This window comes from Hirundo rustica, chromosome 3 (genome assembly GCF_015227805.2).
Source record: "Hirundo rustica isolate bHirRus1 chromosome 3, bHirRus1.pri.v3, whole genome shotgun sequence".
In the NCBI taxonomy this organism is placed as follows: Eukaryota; Metazoa; Chordata; class Aves; order Passeriformes; family Hirundinidae; genus Hirundo; species Hirundo rustica.
This window is the reverse complement of record NC_053452.1, coordinates 81148146-81173381: the sequence shown is the minus strand read 5'-3', so window position 1 is coordinate 81173381 and position 25236 is coordinate 81148146.

Sequence of the window (25236 nt, the reverse complement as noted above, 5' to 3'; positions counted from 1 at the left end):
GTCACAGAAGGTCTTGCTGTTTGCAGTTGGCCCATGTCTAAAATAAAGTGTTCCTCAACAAGAGCAGAATTACAGCCAAGAAGGGACCTATGTCAATAAGGTGCTGGGGGTATTTTATAGTACACAGATATTGTAATGCTTCTCTTATATTGTATGTAGCAGATGTTTACATCTCTAAAGTATTCCTTGGCTTCAGTGGCTGAGCATTTGCGTATTGCTAAGTTGGGAAATCTTCCTGCTTTGTTGAATCTGTGGGACAAATAATGCAGCTTTGTATTTCTAGAGTGTCTTTCACAAGATAGAAGATACCGAGGATCAAATCCAAGACTTAAATAAGTAGCTTCCATTTTCCCTGATTCTGGCCAGAATCATGAATGAGTCAATGGTACTGCTTGAGGTATATTAAAGCCATGAAAATGCTATTATTGGAGAAATGGGTTCATTTCCACCGAATATCTAATTTGTAAATGTGATGAATGTATCATTCCAAAATTTCATGGCAAATCTAGCCATGCTGCAGAGGTGAAAAGAAGAAACTAAAACTGAAATGTAAAAAAATCTCCAAAGCTACTACACAGGGAATATTAAGAAGGGCATTAGAGGAGGCTTTGTGCTACCTTAAACTTCCTTTTATGCAGCTAGTGGTTCCAAATGCAGTGCGCATAAATACAGATATCTTCTGGAGAAAAACTGCGTTTTGCTTAGACTACAGACTTCCATTAGTACAGAATGTTAGAAAAGTTAAGAATCCCATTGCCACTGAAAGCCAAGTCATTATGGGCTACCCGCTACTGCCACTCTAAAAGTTGCAGGGCTACTTTGTCACCCTCAGATTTCTGAAGTGAGAGAGATAAGGGTACAGTGGAACCATTCCTTCTAGGTCATTGGGAAGAGCATTTGCCTGGCAAGATGCCAGTTCCAAGGTCTTGTCACACCTCTGACTTCTCTGTGTAAATAGAGCAGGAATCTGCATGCTTCCCTTTTATTCTGTGAGACAGGAGGGCAGCAGTATTTGCTGGTGTAAATGAGGAGATGGATGAAGTTCAGTGGCAGCCCGAGTCACTCTGTCCAGTGCTCATCTAAAATGCTTAACAATCTTGTACCAAACACCCTGCATTAAAAAAAGAAAAAAAACCCCAACCCTCAACCCGCAGATAATTCTTTCAGCTCCTCCTTATGACTATAGTCTATAATGGATTGCTCTTTTTAAAGTATTACAAATCAAGTCACAAGTTTGGCAAGAGACAATTCTTTTTCTTCTCCAATCCAGTCCCTCTGAGCAGGGAGCTGTACATTCAGATCTTCAAGAAAACCCTTCAAATTGAAAATAAAAAATGAGATTCAGTGGCTACTTCATATATCACCTTGCCCCTCACTACCATTAGGTAGAAGTCACCTACAATGAGCGAGCTTGCCATGATCTTGCTGCCTTTTATTTACTGTCCATTTTAAAGTACGGAGTAAGACTGGACAATAAAACCCTCTGCTGAAATTTAGAAACCCTCTTTCTGATCTGATTTGAGTCATTTGAAGTCTTTAACTATCCCACAACCCTCTCCACCTAAACCTCTCCACAGGAGAGAAGAGAGATGTTGCTCAGGAAGGCATCATGCATTTTCTTCTATATGTTTTGAACATAACACTGCTGGTGGTCTGGTAGGATAACTGCAGAACATTTTTCATATTAAGTCACAGACTGTGAGGGTCTGATCAAGCTGCACATGACATGTAAAGCATCCCCTCTTGAGTCAGATGATGAATTACAGCCTCTCCAAAAACTTGCTCATCAGAGGAAAAATAATCAAAGACTTTTACAGTAGACAGTAAATAAATGTTCTTTTCATGCTGTTACTACAAGCTGGTCAACCTCATTATCCGAATCAGGGAATGAATAAGGAAGAGTGTTTTCCAAAATAAAACCTCTCAGCTAAGCCAGTTATGTATTTCACAGTTGACAAAAGTGAATTGTGGCTGGTGTCTCCCACGGGAACTTAATTAAACCATCACACTCCACTATCAATCAGCCAATATCCTTCAACAACGTTACTTAATCCTTCCAGTTAAAGGAATGTACCTGCCTGTGGAGCACCTTGATAATGGCTTTACATACTTTGGCCTTCCAGCTTTACTTTATATCACCTTTCTAGGAAAAGGAGTGTGGAAGGCACACAAACTGAAAGTAAGGAATGTTTTAGGTGCTGTTAGTCACTTAAAAAAATTTAATCACCAGGGAAGTAATTAGTTATTAATTACTACTACTATACATTTTGGGCAAACCGCTCATACAGGTTTTATACTTACAAAATACCTGCCAATACATGATTTTAATGCTTGCTATCCTTCCCTTTTACTACTTGCTGTCCTTTTATCCTAAGAGGTTTTAGTTTCAAACAAGGATGTAGACTGTGTTGGAATCACAGTTTGCTGTACCATGCTTTATACAAAACCATGCCATACTGTATGCAAAAACACCAAGTAAATGAATCTTCTGGTATCCCATGATCCATAAAGGAAGAGTTACCTATTTTTTGACGTTACCTCTTTTTCTCTGGGTCTTTGGAGAGTGGAGTGCATCCAGGTAAAACAGTTGCTCTAAATCCATCGCAGCACTAGCACATGACAGGAGTGTGTGAGGAGGTGGATTTTAAATTGCGAGTGGGAAGAAATTATGGACATACATAGACCATATCCTTTAAGTGTAAGAGCTTTATCTCATATGTTTCCATAGATGAACGACTTTTGTTCTCAAGTTCACTGGTTTAGTGGACAACCAAAACATGTATGGAGATCTATAATGACAAGGCCTTGTAGTCAGCTACAACCTTCTTTAACACTATAAATCAAAGAGAATCAAGGTCAGCCTTTCATGTGAAGTTAGGGACAATTCCGTTACATTTTACCTCATATTAATCAACGCATTTAAGGCTAAGCCCCAACAGGCAGAAGGGGAAGTCGTTTATGGGATTGGGCATGATATGTGAGGTGGCATAAGAGAAGGAATCCTTTCTTTCCTGTTTGCAAGAAGAAAATCTGATGGCAATTGCTTTAAGAGGAAAGTGGGACATATTAACACTGCACTATACTCTTTTATTTCAAGTGCATTGAGTGACAATCATTCCATTTTAAAGTTTATCACTCAAGATGCATTAACATTATTCAAGTAAATCTTTGTGAATTCACAGTTTCCATTCTGCTTCAGTAATAAGGAAACAAGCTTGGGAAGCCTGGGGCTGAGTTCTGCACTCTGTCAGTATCTGGCACTCGTCTCTTAACAAGGAACCTCACAAACTCTGCTATTATGGCAGGAGGAAGGAAGTGCTAAAATTACCAGCAATAACTGGGCATCTCAAACTCTCTGGCTTATGGAAAGCGTCTAAACAGCTACAGCCTGGTAAAATAAAAATATTTTTATCAGGACAAGAAATTAATGGGAGATGAGTTGAGCAGCAATTTAGTTGTAGTTATTTTTCTGTTTCACTTGCTGAAAAATTCTTGGTCTTGCAATATTCAACTATCACACACATTTCTTTCAGGCCTACAGGGAAATATAACTGGCTTTTAAAGTAGTATTATTTTGCCTGCATAGGTGACTTTACAGGAGTGGTAACTTCTTACTGGGTTTTTTTTCCGTAGAGGTTACATTCTTTTTTGTTTTTCCTTCCTTTAAGTGCTCTAACTTTGGCAAAATGAAGAGTGCAAATCATGCATCAAACAGAGGCATTTTAAGTAAAATTGTTCTGCAAATATGACTGATAGTATCATTTGGACAACAAAGCGTTCTCTACTGGGAGAAACGTTTATGTCTTCCAGAGCACAATGTATGAAATGTTGGTTGGATGTATGTTTATGGGAAATGAATGGAGGGGAAGAAAATAATACAAAGAGGGTGAAGGACAAGTTTTTATCTATTCTGTGGCCCAGCTTTAGGAGAGGAAAGAGAGGACTGCTGCTATGACACCTTTTGTAGAATAAATTTTCATATCTCTGTTGAATAGACAAATCAAATGCACTGAAATGAAGACCTACCAAGAATTCAAGCCTTACATTCAATTCTTTAAAAACATGAATATTGTTTATTTGAGACATTGTCCAAAACATACAAGGAAAAGCTTCCAGCCTTATGAAGCTATTTTATCCTTTTGCAGTGTCAGAAGTCTGCCTTAAATGCTGACATTACTATCACCCCTGAGAGAGCAAAACACGGAGTCTGAAGCTATCTAGCTGCACATGAGTATTTCTTGTGAGGAGGAATGCTAGCAAAAGCGTAGCTAAATCCAGCTTGCACCCACTCAAAAACATCTCCTCTTGTATCATTCCTGTGCAAGACAACCTCATGTTTGAACAAACCTTAATTTGAATCTAAGCACTTCATACTTTTCCTAGCAGACATTACTATGACTTTTCAGCCTACAATCTGCTGAGCACAACTGGAGAACAACCACAGCAATTTTATCTGGAGAGGGGCAGAAAGAAAACAGATTCAGGCACCATGGGATGTGACACAAGGTATAGGTTTCACAGTGCTGAGCTGGACACCTATATATGCTTTTGAATTCCGGACAATTGGGTCGCTGAGTGAAACACATCAAACATGGAGATCAAAGGGTCAGGAAATTAAAAATATTTTTCTTCCTGTAAACAGGCAGGGGGACTGGGAGGGTTTTCTCTTAAACTGAAATCTCTTCCGTAAATTCTTGTGCAGTTGGAACTTAAACCTTTCCCCGAATGCAGCCTGAAGGGCTTATTTAAAATGTTACCATACATCCCAGCAAAACACTACTAGTAGTAAGACAACGAAAGGCTCTGGGAAATCAGATCAGTTTTCCTGATGGCTGTCGTCAGCTGCATCGAGCACCAGCCACGTTACAGAAAGCTTTGGTCTAGATAGGAGGGGCAGGTTGGCCCTAAAAGTCTCTCTGCTCATGAGAAAGTTCACAGTTGTGGCCCCTGACTGAGAAAGGCCTTTCAGCAGTCACAGAGTGTTTAACCTCGGGGACTGACAGTGCACGCTGCATTGCTGATCTCGGCTAATGTGACGGGGTAGAGGTTGAGAGGCAGCTTTGAGATAACACCTTGCTATCGGCAGCGCATTAAGGGACAGCAGAGCATTCCGCCTCCAGCGCTGTTTCTAGTGGTCAGCAAATAGGGCACAAGATAAAAGAGTACCATCTGCTTTTTCACTTCTTTGCAAGGCAAAGACAGACATTAATTTCTTCAAACAGAAATGGGAAAGAAGCGGGTTTTTTTTTTTTTTTTTTTTTTTTAATTCTCAGAACAGCCTTTCAATGATTTCAAAATAGTCTTTGAGCGGCATCTGAAAAGGTACAGAATATTTTTTAATACTTTGGCTAATGTTTTAGTGCAAATACATGAGAACTGGTTTAGCTGTACCCTAATTGCTGCATTATTTATAATGACTGGAAGGAATTTGTTTAAAATGGGAAACTAATGACAATGAAATATTAATCTGCATTTTTAAAAAATAAAATATCAGAACAGTCCAGTGTTCACATATCTTCATATTTAAAGCTTGTAGTTTTGCTCCTTTTTGCTGCTGATAAATGAACAAAAATTAGAATAAGGAAAAAATATTGTTTTAAGGAAACAATACACCCCATATTTAGAAAGAAACACACCTTTGTCCCCCTCTATTTTTTTTGGTCCCCTTTTACAAACTTATTTATATAAAAATCAAATTTTTAAAAAGGAAGCTAGACTATTAAAAACAAATAAATACATAAATTAATTCAAAGTTAGAGGCAAAAGAAAGGAAGGATTTCCTCTAAAAATTAAACCCTGCTATAATAGTGGAAGAAGGAAGAAAAATAACTAGAAGCAAAGACAAGTCTTCCAGACAATTAGGCATGTTTCAAAACCAAAATTCAAGAGTAATTTAAAATCAAGGATTCTTTTTTGCCGTTGTTTCTAAAGTCAATGAAAGGCATTTTTAATGAAACAGATGGGATTAATTCTCTTGTAAATAATCTACATAGGAAAAATATTAAAGCACATTGATATGATTTATGAATCTGAGAAACCCTCTTTTCTGCATGCTACGCCTTACTGTTCCTAGTATTTTTGCCCATTTGCAGAAAACAACTTGCTTCAGAATGACCACATCTTGCTGAAGAGACACGCAGGTTTCTGCCAAAGCCCAAAGGTGCAGCTGAAAAAGGTTCTGTCCCATGAGCAAGTCCTATTTCAGTTTTACTCCTTGCTGTGGCAGGAAGAATACTTGTGCCTTGGTTTATCCACAAGAAGTTATCTTCAGTTGTAGTTTTGTTTTAGTTGAATGCAGAAACACATATTGCTTGGGGTAACAAAGACTCAGAGAAAAAAAGCCTTTGTTACTTTTTAGGTTCAATTTTCCACAGTGCCAAGAAAATCTACCTTTGAACTTTATAAAAGCGAATAAAACTTTGGCAGTGTGAGTGGAACTGTAAAACAAACAACATGCTCAGCATAAGTTAGTATGTGTCCTAGTTGAAAAAAAAATGGAAAATGGGAATGATAAATGGACAGTTAATCAAATGATCCCTTCTTCCACTATACAAGAAAGGACAAATTGATTTGAAATGTAATGTACAGAGATGTGATTGATATCTCTGGCAGTTACATTTTTTTCATGATAATGAACAGAAAAGTATATTTGGCTGTCACTACTGAGAAAGTGAATACAGTGTGCAATTCTTGCACCCTACAAACAAAAACAGAACAGAATTATTTAGTACAGGTGCTTTTAAAATGAAACTAATAGAAAACCTCAGGAAAAATTTTGTTTTCCTTTTCATGGTCAAGGCTGCTGCTCTATATGAATTTAATGGGATGGTGAGTCGGGGAAACTGCTTCACCCACCTTTTTCACAGGGAACTCTGACCTACAATTCCAGAAAGTGGTACTGGGTGGGAATAGCTCTTCTGCAAATACCTGTTTTCAAATGTATTATATAACTGGCCTATATGAAGCTGAAAAAGTGGAACATAGGATTCACATACAAATAATAAATAGAAAAGATGACACAGCCCAAATTAAACAGCTCTTTAAAATCTGTACCAAATTCTTGCTGAAGAAATTCCATTTCTAATAACAGCTACAAGAGAATGACTAAGCATCTCAGAGCTGTATGATGCGTACAGAAACTACCCAAATTAAACCAATGTACAAGCTTTAATAATCACACTATGGAAACCATGAAGTAAGAAGTAAGTTCTTCATTGCTGTCTTCCCTAGCAGCAACAGTGACATATTACAATATGAAGGTCAAATAGTTTGTGAGTTAGAGGTGCCAGTCTTGCAGGAATAGATGTCTAAAAATTTAGCTGATCGTTTTATCCTTTGTGTCAGCAAATCAGCTGACTGGTAAGAACAGATGACATCATAATTAAATAAAAATATTTTAAAAAACAAGTAAGAAAGTATTGGTTCATTGTATTCAATTCTATGCTGACAGTACCTAAGAGAGTCTCCTTACAAGTAGGGGTAGCATATTAATAACACACAAAACTATCAGAGAAAGCAAACCCTGCAATTTCTCCACTTGAGATCTGGATTCAACCCAATGATTTTGATCTGAATCAGAAGCAAATTCCAGTATCTGGTGCACTACCAAGCTTATGAGATCTTCTGCCCTGTAAAAATGTGTGACCCTAAGAAAGCCAGGAAAAAAAATCTCACTATATTTCAGTCCAAGATATTTTTTTATTATTTTGAAGATGCAAGAGTTTCATCTCACTGTGTATTACTGAAAGGGAGAATGGAGAAGGGATATGTATTGCAGAAATGTTTATAATTTCTAAACCCTGTACTATGTCTTCTATTGATACAATTTTTGTAAGGTTATCTGGCACAAAGCAACAGGTATCATTAAAGTATACACAAAGCTTTTGAAGCACTACAGAAATCTCCTTGTTCTTGATTACAATCACTAATGCATACACATATAATTCAGAGAGAAGGGATTTTGGTCCATGGCTGTCATGTGGTGACCTGCCAGCCATCCTCCCAGGATCTGTGACAGCCATGGCATGTGTTACACAAATTCTTGGCCTTGCCTCCATCATTTGATTGTGCCAGATCTTATTGATGGAGAATTCCTGAATTTTCTCTTTAATTGTACAGCTTTGTAAGCCTCCAGCAAACTTTATCAGAATAATGCAACTTTTTTGAAAGCCAGAGCAATGGATTTGTATTTTTTTTAAACCTATGGATAATTCACTCTAATCAAGTAAGCTTTTTAAAAGCATTGGTCTTTTGTTACAGTTGAGAAAATTCCAGTCCCTTTCACTGCATTTTGGTTGCAGCCTGTCTCCAGCTCCACAAAAGATACCACTTTCTTTCCATGGGTGCTCTTGCAAAACTCCAAGAGTTTGTGGTTAGTTTATTTGGGTACTTACCTACTTCTGCAATAGTACAGAAATGGTTGCCCTGGCTCCAGATTTTGAGCTTCCTGTCCAGCAGATAACTGATGTTTGCCTAGTATGCTTTATCCAAAATGAATGTTGGACTCTAACCCAGCTGATCACTGGCATGCTTAAAAGTTTTTCCTTTCCAGTTCTCCCTTTTCATGTCTCCAAATATCCATATATACTTCCTGTTATATTTTTTTTCTTTTCTCTGAAGAGTCTCCCAGGTATATTTTAATTGCTGACAATTATTTGAAAATAAATGTGGTGCAATCAGCAGCAGTTATAAGGGGAGACCTCCCCTAAGAAATTAGAGTGAAAACAAGAAAGCTGGATATGGCTTCTTAGGCAAGTATGTGCTTTTAGAATTCTGTTTTTCTCCAGAATCTCAACATCATTTAGAAAGCTATGGAGAGCTAAAATAAAGCAGAGCACTGAAGCTGTCTTGTGAGTTCCCCAAATATCACACGTCCGAACTGTACTTTACCTGCCACCGCCACCATCCAATACCATCTTCTATGAAAGGATCTTCCAAGTTGATTTCTGATGCCCTTTAGGGCTTCTCTCCTGTCTTGAAAGGAGAGCTTTTAAAGCAGGTAACAGATATAAGGGACTAGAAGAGTAGCAACTGACTCTAAACTGCTGTCTGAAGGGGACACAAGACATCCCAATGAATCCAAATTATTATATATGTGCTCTTGAAAATTCATGCTGTTGTAGTCAGATTTGCAAATCAACTTAAAAGCAAATAAATAGCCCGTCTCATTTATCAGTGTAACTGCAAAGTTATAATGTTGCTATAACAAATATTTGTACCCAAAATGTGTATATCCATTTAGTTCTACAGATCAGCTTAGTCTCACATAGTCAGTTTTCTGAATATTTAGTAGTGCTTTCTACTCAAAGACATGGTCTCTCCACACAGCTCAAGTGAACAAAGAGAGATCAGGGAGACTCCATGGGATTTGCTGCTGAGGAAAACTTCTCGCGTCTCCCAGATCACCCCCGCCCCGCCACTTACACATTGCTTCATGCTCTTGTAAATAAAACCCATGCTTCAAACCACCCCAAGGAGATTTTGTATACTCTGATGTTTGTGTGGCGGATCTGTTTAAGTTCTCACTCAGCAAGAGGTGCTAGAAACTTGCATTCCCTCTGTATCAAAACAGTTGACTCCACATGGAAAGGAGACACCGCTCCACCCTCGCTCCGCAGCCTAAAGCCAGAAACAAACCACTGGTGGGAAGCAAAGCCTTAGCTAAAGCAAACTAACAGCATAACTGTTTTAGCTGCACAGATTAGAGGTGCTCAAAACATTAATAGAAACATAATTATTTACCAAAAATAATTATGCCAAACCTGCCAAAACATAAAACTTGCCAAATTAATTTTTCATTATACATTTTCAGACCAGGACAGGTCGGTCAGATTTACTTACGCTTGAAACTTGTCAGGCAAAGTCATCCAGGATGGTCATACATCGCTGGAGAAACTAGTGAGTTTGAGGAATTTTAACATAAGGTAATATCAAAACCTGTTACACCAACAAAACCTTACTTTTCAGGTAAAAGCAAAGCCTGGTCAAACTTGTCACAATTAAGCCAAATGAGTTATTTAAAGACATCTACATAAAGTAAAAACATTAGGTTCTACATATATCTATATTGTATCAACGTGGATGTTTGCTTTGGTAAGGACAATATAAACTACTTGACTAAACCACGCTAATTTCACTGTTTTAATTTTGTTTATTGTTAAAACCATATTTGTCTGATTTATTACCACAAAATAACATGATTCTGTATTTGGTAGAAGTCTTTACATAGTTCAGAGTTTTTTGGGAGTCTCATGCAAGTGATGCAAACTTCCACATCAGAGTTCATCAAAAGTCAAAAAGCCTGTCGTTTAAAACAAAGCAATGCAAAGAAAATCCTATACAAAGAGGACTTGAAGCACACCTCAGTGAAACTTTGTGAACTACAGAGGAATAATTTAAAGCAGCTAAGAAGAAAAGAAAACAGCGGAATTAACTCTTAGGACTGCGATGAACTCCTGTTATTTCCCTTTGGCATTTTCAGGATCATGAATCTATCTGTGGCATGGAGGATGTCTGGGTTTAAAATATATCTTGTTTTTCTGTGTCTAGTCCATGCTTTTTGCATGAAAAGTATGCATTGTCTTTATAAGTGCGGGGCAGTGATGGAAAGACAAGTCAGAGGGAGGTAAAATGGCAAAAGAGAGTTATGGGAGGTTTTGTTGGTGGGTTTTTTTTTTAACTTACTGCTTGTTTTTCTACCAAGTCTCACTGACTTGTTAACTGCTTAGGTTGCCTCAAGGGTGTCATCAATTAATTGAACTCTGGCCTTCAGGAATTTGATTGATAGGCAGGTGATTGAAACACAGACTGTCTCACCATTAATGACCCTTCCTAGAATGCTGGATATTACTCAGCACCCCAGAAAAACTGCAGTGGTGATAGAAGGGAAGGTTTGATGTCTGGAGGTGTTGGTGTCATGCTTGTACTATGCTCTGAAATCTTTATATTTGAGGGTGTAGGAAACAGAGGCGAGGCACACAGAAACTTCTCTTCCTAGAAGAGAGCCTGTCTCTCCCTGAAAAGAGAGTAGCTGCATAGCTTCTAAAACCCTGGACTGCTTATGATTCCTATCAGGACTTTAATATTACCAGCTAATTTTTGGCATGGCTTAAAGCTCCTTGGCTAGGCAATAATAAATCAGTCACTGAATAATCCCAGTAGGTGGGGTTATCATCTTCTCCAAGCTATTCCTTCACAGTAAAGATGTTTATCTTGTCCAACTCGTAGAAAGAAAGTCCATGGTCAGGCAGATATATCATGGTTCGTCCTGCAGCAACACTAAAGAGGCCACAGTGGAACTGAATGAGACTGAAAAGTACAGATCCTCCAGAACCCACCTTTTCGTTCTGCAACCAAACTACCTGAAATTGTATTGTCAAATACTCTGTCACCTCTGGAGACACACCAAAATACCTTAAGTCAAATAGAAAAGTTTAAAAAGTAACAGCTGGACACTTTTTTTTTTTTTTTTTTTAATCATCTCATATATGTCTTAACAATTTTACAAGTCATACAACAAAGGTTGACTAGCTAAGCAGAAAGAGTTGAAGATTGCTCTTTCTTACTCATGGTTACTTTGGAAATTTAGTATGTATGGCTGTAAGAGATCCATATCCTCTAAGTGTTTGTATTTTGAATTGCTTCACTCTACCTCCAAATGCCACGTGTCCTGAAGTGGAAGACCAATCAACCTCTACACTTCTCTGCAAACCCTGGGCAACCTGAGCAAGAAAATAATGTTCCACATACTTCTAACTGTCTGTTTCTGCTACTTTCTGTACACATCCCAGCTGCCCTACCAGTCCTGCACCTCCAAAAGGTTATGAAGATGCATATAAAAGAAATATTCCTTTTCTTCTGTGCGCACAACAATCTTGACATCAGGTGTCAAAAATTAAATATAAGTTTATTAACTACTAAAATAAATGCAATAGATTCAACAGTCTATATTTTAAATGTTTATCATGGTCCCAGGCATGGTTTCAGCTAGTTCTCTGTAGCAGTGGGAGTCAGCTTGAGGCAAAGATCATCCTCTGCAAGATGTCAGTTTTGTGGCTGTGGGTGCTCTGTGACAGCTGACCTCACAGCCAGGTATTGATGTCTTATAATTCAGTTGCTCATGTAGATACAGCCAGTGAAGGCAATCTTGACACAAGGCCAACCATGACCAGAGATGGGTGGGGCAGAATATACTACTTTAAAAAAATGTGTTTTTCTAAGTCAGAAATGCAGGAGAATGCCTTTGCATAACCCCATCTAAATAAGCCCTTTACATCCCATGTACATATGCTCCCGTGTATTAGCAAGTTCTACCATTCCTATCCTCCCAGTTCTAATGTTAAACAAACAGCAGATATTCAAAATTCTATAAAAAAGAGAAAATCATGACACAGCATGTTTATTTAAAGCAAATACTTCCATTCCTTCTTACAGAGTTTCAAGAACTTATATCGTTAGCAGTATGAGACTAAAAGATTGTGAAGTAGCATTGCTTCTTAACTTCCCACCTTATTTATATTATTCTTTGAGTTCAGTCAAGAATCTGTCATCCTGATTCATGCTGACACAGTGGGGCTATTCTCACATTGTTGTTCTCAAATCTGGACTGGATCACAGTGAAGACACTGCAAAAGTATCTCCTGCTCTATATTTTTGTGTTTCGTGCTCCAAGAAATAAATCATTGTGTACATTGAAAAAACAATGGCAAAAATCGTAGCTTGTAATCATTAATCCTGTGAATTTAATGATTACAAACAACTAGACATGAGCCACAAGCAACCAGGAAGGATGTTTTTTCCTCTACAAGAAAGCATTTTTATAACAGATAAACACTGCCTTGAGCTCAAATTTTCACACACGGAGCAGTAAATTGAATTATAGTGCCAGAGAGCTGACTGGATTTCCTAATTATTTCCAGACTTGTTCACTTTGGGAAAAATAGGAGAATGAGAAGGGTGCGTGGGGAAGCAGTGGGACAGGTCATTCCTGGAGAGCAGTGGAAGGGGCCCACACATATACATAATGTTGCTGAATTTCCCAGGGAAAGACTTTTTCTTCCTACTACTACTGAAACAAAGGGTGGACAACCCTGAGTTCTCAGTATCCAGGGTCCCAAGACCTGTCCTCTTAAAAGGCAGAAAAGAAACTGCCCTTTTCCTTATTCTTGTGGGTGATTTGGAAAGAAACTATTTGTTCTTCTTCCCGTTCCCCTTCACTAGTTTTTGTAGAAAGGGCTGTTTATAAAATCATCAATCCCCAAATCCCCATAGTTGGAAAGGATTTTGACATGCAAACTCCTTATATCCAAGACAGGAGCAATGCACTTCTCATCACAGATTCGCCACACAGGGAAATTTTTGACTTAATAAAAATCACTGATTTGAACCTTAGATTTTATGGTTGAATGTTCTTGATGTGAATGTGAGGTCAGCAGTCTTCTCCCCCTCATTGTTTTTTCTGTATACAAGGACTTTCAGGAGGTTTATGATGTCACCTTTAACCCAAGTTATAAATACACAACACTGAGATCATAGGACACATTAATTTCCTGCTCTGACATTACACAAATTTAAAAATCTGTGTGAGACATAAACATATAAACAAAAATTCATTCTTAATTTAAATCTATTTCTTCTGAGTTCACACTATTATGTTGGCAAACAGAGAACATTTATTATCAATTAACACAGCAAAACCAGAAGGCAATGTTCATGTAAAATCCTTCTCTTGATATCTGTGTGATTACTCCCAACAAGATGGGCTCTAAATTCTCAAGATGGATTGAAACACACACATAAAGGCTGAATATTGCAAATGCTTGGCATTTTTTACGTTGGAATAGCCCTGCTACCTTCTAGTAAACTGTCTGTATATGCAAAGTTAGGCACAAGGACTGGGGGAAAAAACTTCAGGGAACCCCAGAACATATGGTTTTGGCTATCCCAAATCTATTTGCAGGTTTGAGTGGGAAATGTTTAACAGCTTTGTTTGTGAAAATATTTTTCCTAGTTTGATTTTTGTAGAAAATAAATAAATAATAATTATTCTGACTTGTATGCAATGTTTCCTATAATTCCCTTGCATGTACCTGAGAATTTGTTTGGTTTAAACTAAATGTTTTATTCAATGTACTTTTTTTTCAATTTCCTTTTGAGAAAAAATACTAAATATTAGCAAGGATACAATTTCCCATTTGTTTACACAGCCTTTCTCATTACATCCTAAGTGCTTGCCAGATTGGAGCCCACATAAGTGAATGAAATGATCCAAGTGTCATTGAGTTCTCCCTTCCCAGTCAGGGTGCCCAGCAGGTCTGTGAGTCTCTTGATTGTTCATATGCTCTGAGAGTGAGAGAAAGTACTGTTAGTCCAAATTTTATACTGATTACAGCTTCCTGATTACAATGAAGAAGCTTTGTATTTTCTGAAAACCAGTCCTAGAAATTATTTGCGTTAAGGATACTCATATCTGCTCCAGATGCAAAGTTTAAGACATTGTTTTCTTTTTCTGCTCTCTAATTCTTCCTTGCTACAAAATAACTCTGTAAAATATGAAAGATATACAATCACTGCTAAATTATTTTTGTTTTTTTTAACTTTCTATTTTTTACAGTTTCCTCATCTCTGTTTAGAAGTATTCATTCACTTCTTGCCTGCTTTTCTAGTCTGTGCACATTTTTCTCATCTTGAGAGATCATTGAAGCTGATTTAAAACACAAAATAGAAATGGACTCTGATTTTTGTTAAGTGTTTGCTCCTTAGCCTGTCAGCAGATTCCTCTGACATAACAACGTGCCATTGCATCAGTAATCATCCTATGTTTGTGATGAACGTCTTGTACTGGTCACAAAAAACTTTCAAGATATCAGGGGAGCAGATTGTCAAATATATTTAAAGGTAAGAAGTCATGTAAAGCAGTCCCAAGTTTAGTCTGTTTTGGAGATAATGTCTTATACTAGATTGATTAAATACAGCCTGAAAAGTGTGCTCATGCATCCACTCTTGCTGTATGCTGAAAGATAAAAATTCCATTTGCTGTATTTTATATTGGTGGTCTTTCACACTGGTAATGGAGATCTGTATGTTCCTTGTAAATCACATATATAATGACTGCCAGATAACAACCCACTTAACTGCTGAATGATGTGTTTCTTAGCTGGAAACTGAGCTCTGCCATGTTTGTGATCTAGCAATTTACAGCACAAAGCACTGGGTGAGTCACTGGTTTGTATCCCCATTAACATAGACACATGCAGAACTCTGTAGTATGATGCTGTAGTTGTGCTCCAGCACAACTTGCTAGCCAAGCCTCTGTCCTGTACTTTAGCTGAATTTGTTTGGTCATGTTCCTCTCTCACCATCCTCAGGACGGTATCTAAGTACTCTATGTACATCTGAGACAAGTTATAACACTTGCCTTGAGTCCAGAGAAAAGCACAAGCCTTCCCTTTCAGAGTTTCCTGTTCAGTAGGTAGGGTTGCCATCAAACCAGGTGTGTAGTCACTTCTGAGCCCACAGTTGTTAGTGCTTGTTGTTAATGAGTAGTCATTAAACTGCAATAACAGGGCTTCTAGGGCTTCTCTGAAAAGTCTCCTCCTCCCAGCTTCCCTTTGCTCTCCTTCATAAACTAACTTGATACCTAAAGACTCTGATCTAGATGGTGGTAAAACACTGGAACTTATAGAGTACCCATTCCCAGATATATTAAAGTCTGGATAGGGCGCTGAGCAACCTGATCTAGTTGAAGATGTCCCTGATCATTCCAAAGGGATTGGATTAGGTGACCTTTACAGGTACCTTCCAGTTTACACTGTTCTATAATTCTATGTGATTTTATGACTCTGTAAGACCTAGGTTTTATTTTCAGGTATGTTTGGAACGCAATGCTCTCTCTCTCTCTCTCTCTCTCTCTCTCTCTCTCTCTATATATATATATATATTAATTCTGAGATCTGATTTATTATTTTAACCAAGAGATATTCAACCCTGCTACATCTGCAGTGCTCACACCTAGGCTCCCATCCTTCCTGAAGTCCTCACACCACTCTTTCTAGTCAGGGAGCTGGTAGTCCCCAGCAGAGAGATGGTTGTCACTACGCAGGCTGCCACAACAGGCTTTCCAGGTGAACAAGGTTCAGAAAATGCCTAGAGCAACACTGATTTTGTCCTTTCCTGGAGAACTGCATGTCCCTTTCTAAGCAGACAAGGAGTGCCCCTCAAAAAAATTCCTGTTCATGCACTGCCATTCTCCTTCCCCCTAGTTGCCTTGGGGGGCCATTCCCTCACCAAGTGGTTTCTCCTCTGCTTGTTCCTGCTGGTCCCAGTAAGAGGCATAAGCAGAGCTGTCTCCTCAGAGAGGCTCACATGCAGCCACATCCCCAGAGGGGCCAGATGTGGCTGTGTCCCCAGCAAAGCCCATGAGTGGCCACCTCCACAGGGACAAACAGACACATCTGTCTCCTCAGCGCGGCCAGCACGGGCAGCCAGGGTGCCTCTGCATCCGTGCTGGGTGCAGTGCCGTGGCTCGGTGCTGGGCACAGCAACCATCTGGCAGAATTTACAGCCAGCCCCAAATCTGCAAGCCTGCACTTTTCGTGGGCTTATTTGAGACTTTGCTTAACGCGTCACACATGGGCCTGCGTGGGGCTTGGCAGCGGTGGGTTACGTAACCTACCGTCATCCATCTGCCGCCTCCGTGAAAAGCGCTTACTCAGATGTCTGCCGGGCAGTGCTACCCAGAGGCTGGCTATTAAAAACAAAGTTGTAACTTATTGACAGTGACAACAAACCAGTAAAATCTCTCTGAACTTCCTTTTTCTTCCTGGCTGCCAAGCCTATTGCCATCACGAGGAGGAGGGTACTCCAGGCAGCCAGGGTAATAAAGCCTGTCCAAGTGGGTTTCTTTGTACGTCTTTATCTGCTGATAGTACTGCTCGAAATGAAAGCAGGAACTTAGCAGGCCAGGCCTATCCATGGTCCCTCACAAAGGGGATCCAAGACAGGGGCTTTCATCTGAGACCCTCCTGAACTGCATGGCCACGTTGAGAAAGCCCCTGGCTGGATGGGGCCACTGGCGCTGCCCTCTGCCGCTCCTCTGTGCTCCCGGCCTCGCCAAACTCCTAACAGAAAATGGACAAATATTTATTTGCCTTAGATCCTATGGCAGGAGTGTTTAGGCCCAGAAGGTGACAGACATGCAAGTTTGTGTTTTTAAAACACCAAGAAGTTTACAGAGCTAATACAGCTCCTCATCTTAAGCTGAATTTTTTTAAACAAGGTTGTCATAAAGTCACATTTGCCAGCACTTTGCGGCTAAGGCAGCACTGGGGAAAAATAGCTATAATGCTGTCCCAATAATGGCAACAGCTAAATGTAAACAGAGTTTTTCATCAGTATTACACCATGAACTGGAATAATAAATAGAGCTAGGCGGTAGCCCCACACTTCAAATAATTTGTGGAAACTGACTTCCACAAACTCAGCCCATTTCATATTTGTGCAGTTGCTGACCATAAGGATGGCAATAACCCTTGCTGTGTCTTGGACAAGTGCCGTGCTAATCACTCCTCACATCATCTCCAGCCTCAGGAACTGAGATCACTTGGCACTGCACAAGTGTCCAAACTGTAATTAATTTCTTCAGCTTTCAGGACAGCCCATTCAGTCTAACTGGCAGGTCAGCACAGCAACTGGCTGCCTGTGTGGCAAAGAGGAGCTTATTTCTATACCTTCTGGAAGTACCATTACCTGGGCAAAACATGGTCATTTATGATTTTTATGTAAAGATAAAATCGTAAAAATATACCAAACTGGGGTTCAATTCAGCAGCACTTTAAAGCTTTATAATCAAACACACAAAACTAAAGAACAGAAAATCAACACTACTATAAAAATCAGGCTGCTAATATTATTAATGTTTTCTCTGAAGATGTCTGATTACTCTTCTTTTTTTTTTTTTTCTCATGTTGACAATAGAATTCACCATTAATTCTGAAAGCACAAGTATGACCATGATATTTAAAACCAGAAAACCCACAAGTAATAGTGCTTAGTGTAGAAAGAAACAGCATGTTCAGTAAATTTTTTCTAATTTACTTACAATTTTCGCACTGGATATTGTTTCACAAGGATGTATGTGAATTTCCTCTCCACTTAACTGCCATTCTCAAAAATAGCATAAGCCAAATAATTTTCTGGTGAAATTTGACTTGCTTTGACTGCAGTCGGGAATAGCTGCTTTGCTAGCTTTGGAACCAGTCACAGAATAACGAAAAGTTATGTTGCAAAATCCACAGGAAGAATTTTTTCAAGTTTTCACTCCAAGAGGATTTCCTCGTTAAGATTTCTCATCTTTGACAAGGGTAATGCATTTATTCCCTGCTTTTACTGCCCAGAAAAGTATGCACAAGCATGGCAGATATCAGGGATTTCTTGCAAGGTCATGTCCATACACATGGAGGTAGTTTTGCAAGAGCCCACACTCCTGCTTCCTGGAAGTGCCATAGATGTTCCCAAAATCACCATGTCTGAGAATCTCATGTTGTTTCACAGTGAATTTGGGCAGCAAAAGTGAGGCACATTTTACAAAGAAACTATGTGAGTTATATTTAAAAGGGAAAAAAACCCACAATAGATGTTGTACAACGTGCATATTTACTCCTGATCCCACATCTTGCCTGTCTTTTTCTTCTACTTTGCTTCTATTATGTGCCAATGGCCAGTTTAAACAGTGGCAATAAGTAGCAGCATCTAATAGAAACAACAGTGAGTTACAAGCTTTTGGAACATTCCAGAGACAGCTCTCAAAGATTTGGAGAATGCAGACGCATTTGAGACCCCAGCCCAAGCACAGAAAATCCAGGAAAGTAATACTATCTTGCCATGTGTCACTTAGGAACTAAAAATGAATATCCCAAAGAGTTTGATTCCTGGCACTTAGCAGATGGTAAATATTATTATTATTTTTAAACCAATGTTATTATTGGAAAGACATTAATAATTTGAAAATAAGATTAGTGTTGAAAAGACTTCTTTGGTTTTGGCATTTTGTAACCTTTAAATCTGGGTAGACTATTCCTGGACAAGAATTTCAGCTGGAATTTTATTTTCATTTTTTCTCTATTTACTCTGTGATCTATTCCAGTATACACAGTGCAGCGTTGGCTTTGCCTTGGGATATCAAGTATATGAATATATATTTAAATTTAAATGGTTTCTACGAAATAAATTTATAAACCTCTAAATACAGAAATAAACTAGGCTTGTACACCATTCCTTGAGAAGCTCATACATATTCCAGTGGCTGTGGCCATCGTATTCAACAGATCTGTGGAAAGGGTGTAATAAATACCTGAATAATTCCATGGATTTCTCTGTATTTCATGGAAGTAAATGGTTTAAAACATTTTTTTTTTAATTTTCTTTTTTTTATTTTTTCTTTTCTTTTCTTTTCTTTTCTTTTCTTTTCTTTTCTTTTCTTTTCTTTTCTTTTCTTTTCTTTTCTTTTCTTTTCTTTTCTTTTCTTTTCTTTTCTTTTCTTTTCTTTTCTTTTTTTTCCCCTAACTAGGGTGAGTTTAAGACAGCAGATCGACACTTCATAGAACATCCCTATGCAGCTCTATGGCTAGTTCCTAGTTCTTTACTTGAGAAGTAGCTCATTCTTGATGAGTTACACAAACAGCAATAAACAATGGAGACATGAGAACTGATCTGAGTGTGTTTCACCAGTTTTATACCATTATTTTTAAAATTTTTCACACAATAACCTGTAAGATGCAATGGATCCCAGATCTGCATGGCAAAAGTAGATCAGACACCTGCAAACAAAACCAAGCAGAATAGAATGTGCTATATACATACAGGCTTGCATGTTAACCACAGCCTGGAACTACATAAAGAACACAACAGAAAATTAATCTGCTGTTACCAGGATGTTCAGAAGAAGGATTACTAGGAAGAAGCCAGTGATCCCTTTTTCTTCCAATCTTAAGGAGATGGGAACAGATAAACATTCTGATAAAGCGTCACAGGCATGAAATCCTGCAGCAAGTATCTTCAGTGGAGTGGCCACTTTCCCAACAACAGAAACGAGAAGGAGGCACTCGGGCAGAAGGAAGCAAATCCACTCTGTGCCATCCAGCAGTCCCCACAGCCTGCCTGGCAACCTCAGAAGTGCATTGCCCTTAACAACCTTTTTCCAATACTGACTTACAATAACATATTTGGCTTGTATCAGGCCTATAATGTGCTGGGTATGTTCTAAAAATAGGACCACGTGGGCCTTGCCCCAAGCAGCTCAAAATCTAAGATGTCAAACCCTAGATTAAGGGAGGGGAAGAGGGATAAAGCCTTTTAAAAAATAGTATCAGCTACTTTGGCATGTTATCTAACCACTATTATCTGGGAATTTCTTGCTCAGAGGCATGTTCAGTGTGAGAGAGAGCCAAGCTCCAAGCACCCAGAGGGCAGCACAATCAGAATTTGAACAGCTGCACAATCTACTGTGAGCAGCAATTCATCCTGACATCTCACAGGGACAGAAGTAATTTTGTGGGAGGTCCCTGAAGAGCTGCGCTGTCTGTCCTTCTTGCCCCAATCTGACCCCAGATACTCAAGCAGCATCCCCATATGACCAGCAGTGTGCATAGGCCCTTGCTGCGTAGGGAACTCTGGGTTCATCTCTCCCCTCTTCCTTCAAAGATTTATGAATTGCAGCCAGAGTCAAACAGATTAAGGTCCAAAATCTCCATTCCTGTCATTCAGAAGCTGTTCACATTTATACAGCACCTCCCTATTTGTGATTAAGATGCTTTCCTGGGAAATGGAAATTTGAGCTCATCAAGACTGAGCAGGGCACTGATACCTCCCCAATTCTCTGCTTCGTGGCCAAGGGCTGTAATACTGGAACACTACCAAAAGATAGGCAGGGCTGGCAGATGTTGCCTGTTTTCTCAGGTGCTGTGTTTGGGGAGCTGTCTGTGGATGCTAGGTGTGCAGGTGGTCATGGGTGACTCCTTGCAGCCCCCAGACAGGTGCCTACTTATTGAAGGGAGGGTCTTGTAACCACTGAGCTTTGCAACCTCTCTCTCCCCACTGGACAATGCTGGAAATTTCTCTACCTGAATATGGAAGACTGGATTCCTATCTAAAGTCTGACACCTACTTCCTAAACACCTGAATAATTTATCACATCTATTTCTTAAATAGAATCATAGAATCATAGAATCATAGATGGACTTGGGTCTGAAGGGTCCTTTAAAGGTCATCCAATCCAACACCCCTCCAATGAGCAGGAACTTCTTCAACTAGATTAAGTTGACCAGAGCCCCATCCAATCAAATGGAATAGCAGATTTTCAGGATTGACTGAAAGATATTGCAAAGTGCAAGCACATATTGCAAAAGAAAATCCATTCTATTTATCTCGCAAATATATCGAGGAATTCCTTTCCTTCTCCTGACCAACTTCCATAAAGTTTTACTCCTTTTCTCTAACAAACTATACCCTCTGGACTATGTCTCTCCAAAGCTGCTCCTAACAGTGTCTTGCAGTGGAAGGTACTCCTTGTCTGTGAGAAGTGCCCAGTGCTGAATCTTGCCGTGGAACCACACAATGGAGAACATGCTCCTACCAGTGCCCCTAAAACTCATATGATCACAAATTTCATAGGCATGGGAGATGCTGTCCAAAGCTGATAGCTTCAGAGGCACCTACATGATATAGCCAACTTTATTACTTAATTCTGAGTATATCTGTCTAACTCACTTTTCTTCAGGTCTCTCTTGACGGAAAAATCTTATTCTGCAAAGTAAATCTTGCTCAACTGTTTTTAAAGCTAGTCATTTCCAGTCTGAAGCACATGGGGAACATTTTTAGAATTTTAAGTGTTAGTTTCTAAAGACATCAATAAAAACACCCCTCTTTTGGTCAAGACTACATGGAAAAAATCTGTGGGTAGCTAAAAGTTCTTTTGTTATTACTATTATTATTATTATTATTACTGAAAATCTGAGAAAATAAAACAGAAAATTAAAACAGGGCCATACAGTAGAGAAAGGTATAATATACTATACCCAGTGTTTTCAAATTTCTGGAGTCCTCTTGTCTTCAGAAAGAGCAGATGAACTCCAAGTATAAAACTTTGGGTTTTTAAGAAGGATTAATAGAACTAAAAAAAAGTGATGCCTTGTAAACATACCATAGGATGAAGTCTGTCAGTCTCCAAGTAAGATTTTTTTTTGCTTGTCCAGCAGCATGAATGACAATGAAATGCATTGTGAATTTATGATCTATAGATTTACCTGATACACATGCCCGAGTCTTTTTTTTCTTACCCTTTCTCAGGTTTCCATCCTCATAGGCATGGGTGTTAAATGTTTCAAGTGTTATGAAATATTACACACACTGGTAGTTAATGAATTTTAGAAGTTGCGAAGCTCAAGAGTGTTGTATTCCTAGGTTCTCTTAAAAGCCTCCTCTACCCTCTACAGTCAGAGATGTTGTGGTAGTGACCCAAAGGAAAACAATATGAGCTCTGATGTGTGCTACTTGTAAAGACCATATCCATACTGGCATATTACCATGCAAATTCTATATGTGGGCCTGCCAAAAAATATAAGTGTTCCATCCAATATATATATATACAGTCTACTTCTCTGAAGAGGCATCATTTTAATCAAATGTACATTTGGAGCATTGCTCACGAAGAATTTATACTCCTCTTTTCAGTGTTTATATTAATATGATTGCCAAGTTTTAATAAAAAGGCAGTTATCTTCTTTTGCTAATGGATTAAACGCTGGACATTTGAATTTCAGTGTTGCAACGAAGAGCATAAGTGGCTCAAGTGCTTTTGTCCTATTTCACTGTCTAGTTATAACACCACATTGACAGAAACTTACAGTTCTGTCTGTACATAAAACTGCTGGTGTTCACAGAAGGGATCAGGAGGAGTAAAGTGTTTGTTAACTCCTGTCCACACCACGGTGCAACACCTCTTCAGAACACCTATCAAGGAATATGACTGCCTCTCAGAGTTGACAGTTCCTTATTATTTCAAAGAGGTCTGAAGGTTTAACAGCAAAGCAAAACATAACTTGATGCTTGTGCTTACCAAATTTGTATTTTTAACTCATACAAAACAAAATTTTTGTATTTGAATGTCTCTATTTTGCCAGTACAGAAGAGGTGGTGTGATTCAATTATTTAGTGCTTTGAACATCCTAATTTGTCCATGCAGTTTGCTTTGTTGACTAAAGCAATCAGATGGCTCTATGTGAGGTAGAAGCCTGACATATGGAAAAAACCTGGGATGAATACGATGAGTGAGCCTTACCATTTTTTTCATGCTCAGATTTGTGTAGATTTAAGAGTCTTTCCAAAATCTGCTGCAAGAGTTTCAAGAGAAGGCTTTTGTTGAGCTCTTGGTGCTTACTCCTTTTTGTTTAGCACTGGAAAACTGGTGAAGCTTCATTAGATGAAGAAAAAAAAATCCCAAACAACTGGGAGTAAGTGTCAGGGAAAAACCTGGGCTTCTGACTGCTCTGTGGATTTAGTAACTGCGCATATCCTCCCCTGCACCCCTTGTCTTTTATCTGTGCTCTTCCTGAGTTCAGGTGACAGGGTTTCGTCCTTTAATTGGGCAGATCCTGAGGTAGCAGGGCAGTGCACTAAGCCTTCTTTCATATGATCTGAGAAGCTTGTTTTTATCCTCCCAACTTTTCCAAGCCTAGTACTAACTGGAAAAATGCAAGATTCTCCTTAAAGGTGCTGGACCTGCCATCTGGGCTGACACAAATGCACAGCCATCCGTCACAGAGTGTTGTTGGGGAAAGCTTAGCTCCCTGCTGATGCACAAGAAAGCCCATATTGTTTGAGGGTTTAAATAGCTGTTTAATACATTCAAGCTTGGTTTTGCTGTTGTTGTTGGGATCTGTTTGTTCTTTTCAAAAAAGTTAGGGCTAACTTTCAGAAGAGTGAACTTTTCAGAAGAGTGAACTCTAACTTTGTGGAGAGCTGCAGACAAACACTTTGGGGCTGTGTTGGGATCGTGTTTGGAAGCATGTTCAGGCAGTTTTCCTTGTCCGCAGGACCGTGCTGTACTTTGAAAACAATTCTTTGCATGCATGTGAAAACATATTTAGATGTATCAAAGGGTTTTATGACATAAAGCAAACTGAAACACTAGAAATGGAAACCTGATGGCAATTCCTTTCTACATTTCTTCTTCAAAAGCTGAAAATTTGGCAAATGGACTAAACCCACACTTAGTAATGAGGGAACTATAGCAAATAATTACATGTGAAAATGATCCCCTGGTCATGCATGGGCATACACAATGAAAGCTGGGAAAGCATATATATGTGTAGCCATTAAATGATAACACCATAAGCGCTGGGGAGTCACAATGATGGCTATTAAATTATTTTAATTTCTGGCAGAAAACAGGAAAGTAATGCTACCGTATTGTATAACTTTTAAGACAATAGCTAAACAACCTAAAGAGAATAAAAACTGAATGGCTTACAGGACAAATCACTCAACTCACATAGCTAACTGTAAATTGCAGATTTTTATGATCTGACCTTTTGAGTTTAATTCTTACGAAGTAAAACTGATTCTTAGAGTAGATCCCTACACAGAAGCTCTCTTAGAAAATGAAGGGAAAAAAACCAAAACAAAACAAAAAAACCCCACACAAAACAAAAAACAAAACAAAACAAAACAAAACAAAAAAAACCCAAACACCAACAAAATCTAGGGTAGGTTAATTTTTTCACTTTGTTCTTCAGCTAATGTTCACAAAGGGCTCCCAACCCTATCCTTCCTCTGTGGCGCTCTCAGGCCAGTCTGAGCTGCTTTTCTCTTCTTCATCAATAGATGTCAATAGCAAGCTTCCTACTCCCAGAGGCTTCAGCCATTTCAGGGCTCTCACCACAACATTAAGGAGGAAATAGTGACTCCCTTGACTCCCTTCCCAGCAAGAGTTCTGCTGTTGTGTACTTTCAATTTGTTCTTAGAGGTTTGCTCCTAATACGACCAGGCATACTTCTGTATTTCATGCTCTGAGACTCTGAAGCTGAACCAATGTTTGTGAGCTTCAGTCATCTCATGACACATAGATTCCCAAATTTTGATTCAGATTCAGTGAATTCAACAACAATCCTGCAGATTTGCAGGAACACCGCTCAAAGTCAGCTCTTTCCTTGATGAGTGCTAAAAAAAGCACAAGTAAAGAAG